The sequence below is a fragment of the Furipterus horrens genome, unplaced genomic scaffold (assembly GCF_987537825.1).
Source record: "Furipterus horrens unplaced genomic scaffold, mFurHor1.1.pri manual_scaffold_11, whole genome shotgun sequence".
NCBI lineage: Eukaryota > Metazoa > Chordata > Mammalia > Chiroptera > Furipteridae > Furipterus > Furipterus horrens.
In genome coordinates this window covers 55,194,042-55,204,686 of record NW_028327181.1, presented here as the reverse complement: position 1 = coordinate 55,204,686, position 10,645 = coordinate 55,194,042, and the positions used below count along the sequence as shown (strand labels likewise).

Below are 10,645 nucleotides of genomic sequence, written 5' to 3'. Positions count from 1 at the left end.
AGATTCTGTCTTTATCTTTAACCTTTGGCATTTTAATTATGATGTGTCTTGGTGTGGGTCTCTTTGCATCCATCTTGTTTGGGACTCCCTGTGCTTCCTGGACTTGCATGTCTATTTCCTTCATTATTTTTTAAAGCAGATTTCCAATTTATTTCTCTTTCTATTCTCCTTCTGGGACCCCTATGATGTGAATGTTGAACCTTTTGAAGTTGTCCCAGAGGCTGCTTACACTATCCTTGTTTTTTTGGATTCTTTTTCTTCTTGATGTTTTGATTGGTTGTTTTTGCTTACTTATGTTCCAAGTCATTGATTTGATTCTTGGCTTCATCCACTCTACTGCTGTTTCCCTGTAAATTGTTCTTTATTTAAATTAGTGTGTCCTTTCTTTCTGACTGGATATTGAGATCCTCACTAAGTTGCTTGAGCATTCTTATAAACAGTGTTTGGAACTCTGCATCTGATAGATTGCTTATCTCCATTTTTTTAGTTTTGATCTGTTTTCTTTCATTTGGCCATGTTTCTTTGTCTCCTATTTTGGCAGTCTTTCTATGTTTGTTACTTTGTATTAGGGAGAGCTGCTATGACTCCATGTCTTGGAGGCATGGCCTAATGTAGTAGGTGTCCTGTAGGGTCCAGTGGTACATCCTCCCCTATCACCTAAACTGGGTACTCGAGGTGCATCCTTTGTGTGGGCTGAGTATACCTGCCTCTTGTAGTTGAAACTTGATTGCTGTTGGCAGGTCATTGAGAGTGATTTACCCAGGCCAGTCAGCTGCAAGGACTGGCTATGACCACTGACCACCACCCTCCACCCTCCATGGAAAATCAACTATGCAGAGGCAGGGTAGTGCTGCTCCGACGTGGTCTGTTGCTGTCTACTGGGTATACAGGCTCTGGGGTTTCCCAGGTGGTGCAAGCCATGGTCAGCTCCCACTTGTTTTCTGCCTGGGGCACCCTGCATGAGCTGTAAGTGTTACAGAGTGAAGGGGGGGTTCTTTCACATGGTGCCTTGGTGTAAAACCCAATAACTAGTGTTGAGGAAAACAGGTCTTTATTTACAGTATTCCAATGTAGGGAGGGCAGTGAGCACTTCAGCTCAGAACCCTGTTCTCCCTCAGGACCCAGCATTTCTTTTGCTCCCCAAAAGGTTGTAAGCCAAAAACATACCCAGAAGTTCCCCATCCTTTATCTGTCAGCTGTCTCCTTCAGGATCTGGGGTACGATGTCATCAGCCTCCGTATAACAGTCCAGGAAAACATGTACTATGTTGCACTGGATCATGCATGGTTCTCTCTCTGTGTCCTTTTCAAAGCTGCATGGAGTTCTTCCTTCCCTTTCCAAGCCACATGGAGTTCTTTTCACCAAAATGCCTGCCACCTATTTTTAAATCCCTGACTGCGTCCTGTGACGCAGTGGGCGTGGTAACCAGTTCTGACCATTTACAGAACCTTACACAGGCTCTGTATGCTCTTTCCTCACTATTTCATAGTCAAAATTTCCTCCCAGCTCCTTGGGGCCTTGTAAGAACCAAAGCCATTTGCATAACTAAGACACTAGCTATCAGCCATAGTTATGCAAAGGCATCTTAAAAGCTGTTCCCTTTTCCCCATCCCCCAACGCACAGGCTCTGGGGATTTTTGGAGACCCCCACTCTGTAGCATAAGCAATCTGAGATGGCTGCTACTTGTGCTGAGCTTGGAAACACCCAGGCAAGGCCAAGCTGTAAATCTAGGCTGGCTGCTGCTAGTGCTTGGCCCGGGGCCACTTAGCAAGAGGTACAGGGGCTAGGGACTTACAGAGGTGGGCTGTTCTTTGTTTGCTAGAATTTAGGAATTTGTGATGCATAAGCCAAGATCAGCCATTCATATGGAGAAGTCACAATTAACAGTTTAGCTGAGCCTATAAATTGGGCGAGATGAGACAGAGTCTCAGGAGATCTCCAGGGTGGAGCAAATAGCGATAGCCAGGTTGATGGAGTCTCGGATATGGTACCTGCCTGCTGGCTCTTTGGCTCTGTGGGAGGAGGGCTCAGAAAAGAGACAATGGCCTCTGCCCACCTTTCTGTCTGGGAGAAAGCTGCTCCCCATCTCTCCCCTTGATGCCAGATACTTCAGTTCCTCCCTGTATGCCACTGGTGACTTTCAAGCTGCTACCCCAGTGTTGGAGCTCAGAGGGAGTGTTCTGAGTAAGTCTGTGTGGGTTTTTTAAGGGGAACTTCTTGGGACTCCAGAAGTTTCTTCCAACAACTTAATCCCCACTGGTTTTTGTAACTAGAAGTAATGGGGACTTATCTTCCTGGCACTGGAACCCTGGGCTGGTGGGCCTGGTGTGGAGTTGGGACTATTTGCTCCCAAGATATCTCTCCCTAATTTTTATTCACCACACACAAGGATGTGGGAACAGCCTATGCCATGTCTCCACCCCTCCTACCAGTCTGGATGGATGTTTCTTTAATTCTGTAATTGTCAGACTTCCATTCAACTCGATTTCTGATGGTTCTGAGTGATAGCTGTTCTATATTTTAGTTGTAATTTTAATGTGGTTGGGAGGAGGCAAGCCATGTTTACCTATGCTGCCATCTTGACCAGAAGTCCCCTTCTCTTTCTTACAAGTATTCTGCTCCTACTTCCAGGAGAGTTCTATTGAAAACCTTCCTGAAGATTCCTTTAAATCCTACAGCAAATATTTTTCAAGAGTTCTGTTTCTTTTGGTCTTCAGGATCATGTGCCCCTTCCCTTATACTGAAGAAAATGTTTAGAATCCGTATAATCTTTAAACATTATTAACATTATTTCATGCATACAGAACTGTATAAAATGTAATATATTGAATACCTATGGACTACCCTCCACTCAGTGTTTTTTTCTCTTTACTTATCCTGAAAAGCAGTACCTATCTCTCAGACTCATTGTTGATGAACTTGTAGGCAAAAAATGTGGCTTGCTCTTGGCCCCACTCTCCATCCACCAGGACAACGGCTGAATGCCTTCTTCAGGTTCAACACTACTTCTGCTGACTCAGCAGAACCTCTTGTCATCTGCGTCACCCAGTATCCAGATTCTCCACTTGTACTCTTCAGGCCTTGTGCTTCTTCTTCCTGTACTGCTTGACTGCTCTCTACACAATTTTCCTATGGCTTCATCTTATTTATGGTTTTAATTGCCTCATGGCTTTTGCTCACTCCCTGCTTTCTTATTTCTCTCAGTTTTGGGTCATCCTTCCCTCTGATGAATCAGGTTGTCTCACAGTCAAGTTTCCCAAGAATAAAGATCCAATTTGTTGATCAGTCATCATTAAGTAGGGTACCTCTGCTAGGCAAAGCTCTTCTCAAGCTACCTCATAGGTCTCTGGCTATAGGTCAGCAACTCATTCCTAGATCAATCAGCTATAGCCTAGATAATGGGGTCTGTATCAGTCAGCTATTGCTGTGGAACAAAATAACCCACAAAGTCTTAGCAACAAATAAATATTTCTCAAGAGTTCTGAGCATTTGTTTCATGCATTCATGTATGGGTTGCTTGGAGATCCACTGACATAAGCTCAGATCTCATCTGGGCCTTTTTCTTGTACATTTCACCTTGCTTTTACCAGTGGGCTAACTTGGGCATGTTCTTCCCATGGCAGCAATGGCGTATAAGCAATGGTGTCAAGTAGCAGTACACAATGCCTAAGGCCCAGGCTCAGAGCTGGGATAGAGTTGCTTCTGCCCACGTTCCATCATGCCATATGGTGGAAGGTACAGCCCACCTCTAGTAGGAGAGACAACAAAATGTCACAGCAAAGAGCATGGAGGATTGAAGAACTAAAACAAATAGTTCAGTTTTTACCACGGGATCACATGGTCATATGCCCATAAGCTATAAAGCTTACACGCATTGAAAATCATCTGTAGAGACCCCCGCAAAGGAAGTTGCAGGAATTATGACACTCTAAGACTTCTCAGAGAGGAGCAGGTTAACAAGTTAAAGGATGCTTTTGCAACACTTACAAGTAACCACTACCAGGATTTACAATATGCCTTCTAAAACACAAAAGGATGTAAAAAACAAATGAACAAAAACAAACAAACAAAAACAACAAAAAACCTCATGATAAGAGACATCAGAAACAACATGGAGCCCTAGCCAGTGTGGTTAGAGCATTGTCCTGCACACCGAAGGGTTGCAGGTTTGATTCTCAGTCAGGGCAGTTTCTTTCTCACATCGATGTCTCTCTCTCCTTCTCTCTCTCTCTCTCTCTCTCTCCTCCCCATCCCCAACCCTCTTACTCTCTCTCTAAAAGCAATGAAGAAATGTCCTCAGGTGAGGATTTAAAAAACAAACCAAAACATGGAGCTCCTACCTGGAGCTACTTCACGGACCATGCTGGAGCAGAGCCCAGCTGGTCGGGATGATTACAGACGTGCAGCTCACCATCTTTGCCAACACGCTGGGCACGTGTTGCTCTTCTTGCTTGTCTTCTCTATTACTATGTGGCTGTCAAGAATCCCAAGAAGCAGGAATGAAAGTGGCAATTTCTCCACCCCAGGGTTCCAGGACATATTCTGAGGCAAGATGGAGGAGCCCTCACACTTTACTTCATCCCTTCTACCAATCACAACATATAAAGCAACTACACCTGGGTTAAGTAAAGAAAATAAAAAATAAACTTTTATTTTCTTAGAGTCTTCCTTAACCTTTTGGAACAAGAAGCTGCCACTGAGTAGAGCCCAGTATAGGAGCTGCTTTCTTTTCTACTCCCTCCCCCCAACATAAAAAGATAGATATTTTCGTGGTCCCCTCCAAAATTGAATTCTTTTAAAAAAGCATTAAACAATACAACGGAAGCAAACAAAATATCAGGTATTACAATAACTGTCTATGAATTAGAGAGACAGTTGGTGGAGGTTCAAAGTTTTTTTGTTTGTTTTTTTTCAAGTATCCTCTGATTCATAAATAGCAGCTCTTCTGTCTCATAAATAGTAAAAATTCCTCTAAGTTTCTGGCATTCATTTTGAGGGTTGAGGTGGTTTGAGTGGGCTGCTAGGACAGGCTGGAGCAGAGGCCACTGGCTGGATACCGCTTTCTGTGTGGCATTGCCATCGGGTGCCTTCTGAGGTCCCGCAGCACTTCCTGCCGTCCTCATCTCTTCTGTGGCACCACCACACCCTACGTGGGCCTTCACTCCCCTTTGTGCTCCCAAGGCCCATATCTGGGCGTCATGCATACAACTTGGAATCCCCACAGTCTCCAGAGCAAGACCTTGTCCACAGCAAGGGCTTAATGAATTAATCTCTGTGTCAAATAGGACTCTACATTGTAGTTGACAGAAATACAATTCAAACTGGTTCTCATAATCAAAAGTTCCCAAGGGATGATCAGACTTCAGCCATAGCTGAATCTGCACATTCAATTGATGTCATCAAGACTTAAGTGTCTTTCCATCCTTTGATTGTTCTTTCCTCTGATTGACTTCACTTTCCAACAGGCAATATGCTACCAGCAACTTCAGCCTCCCAATAAAAACAGAACTTTCACCTCAGATTTACCAACAACAAAAACCAGAAAGTGACTCTCGGGGGACTGGCTTGACTCATGTGGCCATCGCTGAATCAAACACTGAGGTCGAGCAACAGATGCTCTAATTAATCAGGCTTTAACCGAGAAACAGGTGGTGGCTTCAATAGGAGGAGGGTTTGATAAACAAATACAGAGAAGAAGAGAGAGAACAATGAATTTCCACCACCATCTTCTTAGTTTCTTTCCAGAAGGAAACCTCCATCATTAATAGAAATGATGAGGCCACCATACACCTGGTTACTACATCCTAGTTTACAAAGTACAATTGTAAAAGTACAAAGTACTTATAAAGTACAAAGTACAAAAGTACAAAGTACTTCTCACATTGTCTTATTTAATCCTCACAGGCAGTCCATGAGTCAAGTGCCCCATTATACCCTTGATACAACTGTGACAACTGAGACTTAGAGAACATAATAAGGACCTCAACAGCATAAAAAAATCCAGTCAGACATGAAGGATACACTAATTGAAATAAAGAACAATTTACAGGGAAACAACAGTAGAGTGGATGAAGCTGAGAATCCAATCAATGACTTGGAACATAAGGAAGCAAAAAACAACCAACCAGAACAATAAGAAGTAAAAAGAATTTTAAAAAATGATCCGAACTATGAACAATAAAATAGCAATAAATACATATCTGCCAACAATTGACTCTAAAAAACAAACTAAGCAAACAAGAAGAACAGAGACAGAATCATAGATATAGAGAGGATTTTGATCGTTGCCAGATGGAAGGGAGCTGTAGGGGAATGGGGGAAGAGGTGAGGGGATTAAGAAGTACAAATAGGTAGTTACAGAATAGCCATGGGGATGTAAAGTACAGCATAGGAAACGGAGTAGTCCAAGAACTTGTATGTATGACCCATGGACACGAACAAAAGCATGGGGATTGCCTGAGGGAATAGGGGTGGTGCCTAGTGGAGTGGGGCAAAGGGGGAAAACTGGCAGAACTGTAACAGCATAGTCAATAAAATATAATAAAAAAAATAGACAGAAAGAAAAGGCTGCCCTGGCCAGATAGCTCAGTTGGTGGGAGCACGATCTCAATATGCCAAGGTTTGGGCTCCATCCCTGATCAGGGCACATACAAGAATCAACCAATGAATGCATAAACAAATGGAACAAGAAATCAATGTTTCTCTCTCTCTCTTTCTCAAAAATCAATAAATAAAATTTAGAAAAGATTGCTTAATTCCTTATTAATGTGGTGTATCTTCATTTCAGGGGAGACTAGCAAGAAGGAATCCTGAGCAGGAATGCACTACTTCCTGCTAAATGTCATCTAAGATGCATCAGTCACCATATCCTCATTAGGGACCACTGAGTGGCAAGGAAGAGCTGCCAGCAGATGGCAGCCCAGCAGGGAACACATAATGCTCTGTCCTCTCTGTTGGTTCCTCTAGAGAGGGTCAGGACAGACATTCCGTGGGAAGATGAGAGGGGTCTCGCCACATGGTCCCCTTTTCTTTGAGTTATTTTGGGTACTATGTTAGTTTGCCAGGGCTGCTGCAACAAAGTCCCACAGACTGGGGGCTTAAACAACAGAGATCTCTTCTCAGAGTTCTGGAGGCCAGAAGGCCGAGATCAGTCAAGATGTGAGCAAGGCTGGTCTGTGGCTTGTAGATAGCATTCTTCTTCCTCTGTCTTCACGTGACCCTCCCTCTGTGCGTGTTGTGCCCAAATTTCCTCTTTTTTATAGGGACACCAGGTGTTTTAGAGGAGGGCCCACTGCCACGACCTCACTTTAACTTTATTTAAAGAACCTATCTCCCGAAACAGTCACATTGGGGGTTAGAACTTCAAAATATGAATTTCTGGGAGCCATAACAAGTGGACAGATCTTCCTCACAACCATGAGGCCAGATTAGAACTATGATCATCTATATCTGTAATCCCCGGGTTAATCGACATTATCTGAGGAGTGGAGGAAAGGGATATGCTCAACTTCTTGGTTTAACCGGGGAGAGTCATCACATGTTATTTTACTCTTGACCCCCAAGCCAAGAAATACAAATTAAAGATACTTCTAAAAACATTAAAGAAAAACATTAGAGAAATTAAAAATACATCTTCCAGAGTACCAGAAAAGATATAATGGAGGAAAACTTAATCCACACAGCAGAAGATAAAGCATCAAGGAAGCATAAAAAACAAAAAGTATAAAATAAGATGACTATACCAAATGTATGAGTCAAAACAAATCATGTAAATATTTTAAATTCCTCTACGAGAAAAATTAATGTTTTCATATTGAGCTAATCAGCAACATTCTATTAGGAGTGATTGCCTCAGAGAGGGGGTGGGGGTGGGGAGGGTGGGGGGGATGGGAGTGATGGGAAGGGGTGCGGGGATGGGAAACAAGAGAAGGAAAGTTACTTTTCACTTCTGCAAAGATATTTTTATATTTTTGCATTTTATTATTATGTGTTGCTTATCCAAAAAAGTGCATAATAAACTCACACCATATTGTATAGACAGTGTTTTGTTCGATGGTTACTGTATACTGCTCTGGGGCAGCAATTTACAGCCGGTGTACTGCCACACACTGGTGCGCCACAGAATTTTTAAAATATGAAATACCAGACTATTTAGTCAGGGGCACTGACCTCTTTTCCCTTAGATTGTCAAATAAAAAAGTGACAACAGCCAACACAATAACAGCTATCCAGTGTGAATGAACCAAAATTATACCTATTTTTTTGTCCAATTGGTAAAAAAAAATTTTTTGGTCTGCCACAGAACTTTGGTAATTAGTTTATGTGTGACATGAGATGAAAAAGGTTGAAAATTGCTGATATAGGGTATATTTACAATGAATCTATAATAGCAATAAAACCTTCAGGCACTAAATCGTATTGCATTGAAATATACTCGTATACAGGCAAAACTGTTAGGAATACACAGGGAAACTTTCAGAAATTTAATCATAGCGGGAAACTGTAATATAATTCACTGGTCTTTGTCAGATGGAGTAAGAAAAAATATACAAAGGTATCAAGAATCTAAATAATAATAAAGTGGATTGACTTATTGGCCAGTCATTCAACAAATATTTATTGTCTGTGATGTGTGCCAAGCCCTTTGCCAGATTCTAGGCATACAGCAGTGAGCATAGATAATCTGCACCCTAGAGCTTGCATTCAAATGATACTTATTGAACTTTGTATCTCATAAATGAAGAGCATGCCTTTTTCAGTGCCAATAAAACATTTACAAATATTGATCCAATATTAGGCTATGAACGAAATATCAAATTCCCCAAACCTAAAATTATACTGGCTGCATTCTCTGACCACAATACAATAATCCAGAAATTTACAAATGTTTAAGCAACAAAACCTAACCTCTTAAAAACCCACAAACAGCCCTAAATAATTCTTTGGTCAATGAGAACATCGAAATTGCAAGCGCAGATTATCATAAACAGATAATGAGAATGTATCCTGGAAAGACTTGAAGAATGGGTATAAATAACACCAGGTTATTAAGTACTGAGGATTAGCCAGGCTTGATGTTAGAGACTTATCATACCTTAACTTATATAATTCTCATAACAGCTGTAGCCTAGTGCCCGGTTGTAAAGTAGGCCCTCAGTAAGTATTTGCTGAATGAAAGTAAGAGGCCCAGAGAGATTAAGTAACTTTCCTAAGACCTCCCAGCTGAAACCAGTCAAGCTGGGACTTGTGCTCAGGCCTGTCAGACTCTAATTCTTGTTCATGTAAGTACTGTGCTGCATGATTAAGGAGATCGATGAAATGTGAAGAGGGGAAGAGCTAATGATTTAAGCAGGCTTTAGGCAAAACTGGTTTGTCGAGGCTTTTTGCATATCTGCTTGTTATTTCACTCCTTTTTTCCTCTCTCCTTTTCTTTCTTTCATACAACAAAGACTTGTTGAATTATACCAGGCCTTGTTCAACATGCTGGGAATTCAGTTGGGAGAGGGAGACAGTAAACAAGTAAACAAATGAATATACAACTTCAGGTAGTGATCAGTGCTATGAAGAAAAATGAAACAAGTTAAGAGACTAACAGGTATTGAGGACTGTTTTAGTTAGGGAGGTCAGGAAAGGTCTCTCTGAGGCAGTAATGATCAGGAAGGAAGGAAGATTTGGGAGAAGACTCTTTCAGTGATGCCCACAGCAAGTGCAGAGGCCCCAAGGGAATGAATTTGGCCTGCTGTAAGAACACAAAGAATGACTGAGTGGTTGGAGCTTGGTGAGTGGGAGGAGAAGAGCTGGAGAGGTGATGTAGGGCTCTAACCCGTGGTCATGGTAAGCGCTTGAGTGCTGTCATAGGCATCATGGGGAAGCCACCGGAGAGTTGGGAACAGTGGCTGACATGAGTTGATTTAGGTTCTACTGTTACCCTTTGTTACGAGAAGAAAGGGCTGTAGAAGGGCAAGGCTGGATGCTGGGAGATTAGGAGGTTATTGCAGCAACCCAGCTGAGGGGTAGACATAGCCTGGACCAGTGTGGTAATGATAGAGATGGTGAAGAGTCACCAGCTTTGGAATACGGTTTGAAGATCCAGCTGTTGGGACCTGCTGAGAGTTTGCATGCTGGATGAATCCTAAGGAATGGACCCAGTGGTGGGGTGGTTGGTGCCATTAATAAACATGAGCAAGCACTTGGAAAGACAGGTGTCTGGGGCAGCAGTGGGAAAGCAAGTGTAGTCAGAGAACAGAGGGTAGAGGATAGAGAAACTGGTAAGAGGAGGAGGAGCCAGCAAAAGGATCCCCTGGCAATGTGGGAGGAAAACCAGGAGAGTGTGGGGTTCTGGAGGCCAAGACAGCGTTTCAATAAGGGAGTGACGATTCCATTACATGTGCTAGGAAAGTGAGTACTGTCCATGGATTTGGCATTATCTTAATAAGGGTGCTTTCTCTGGAGTGATAGAGATACGAATGAGGAAGAAAAACTGACTAGACGTTTGAGGAACACACTCAACATGAAAGAGCAAAAAACAAATAGAAAAAAAGAAATTTGCAAGAAATACACATGAGAAGCAGCCTGGTGGAAAGACGAGTAACTTCTTTCCTGGTTGCTTCTTTCTCCTCTATAAAATAAAAATTAAGATCACTA

General features: G+C 42.3%; 1 pseudogene; it reads left to right on the top strand.

Moving 5' to 3' along the window:
* Positions 1 to 4,389: 4,389 nt before the first annotated feature.
* Positions 4,390 to 4,504, top strand: LOC149997738 (dolichyl-diphosphooligosaccharide--protein glycosyltransferase subunit 4-like; annotated as a pseudogene).
* The last annotated feature ends 6,141 nt before the right edge of the window (positions 4,505 to 10,645 follow it).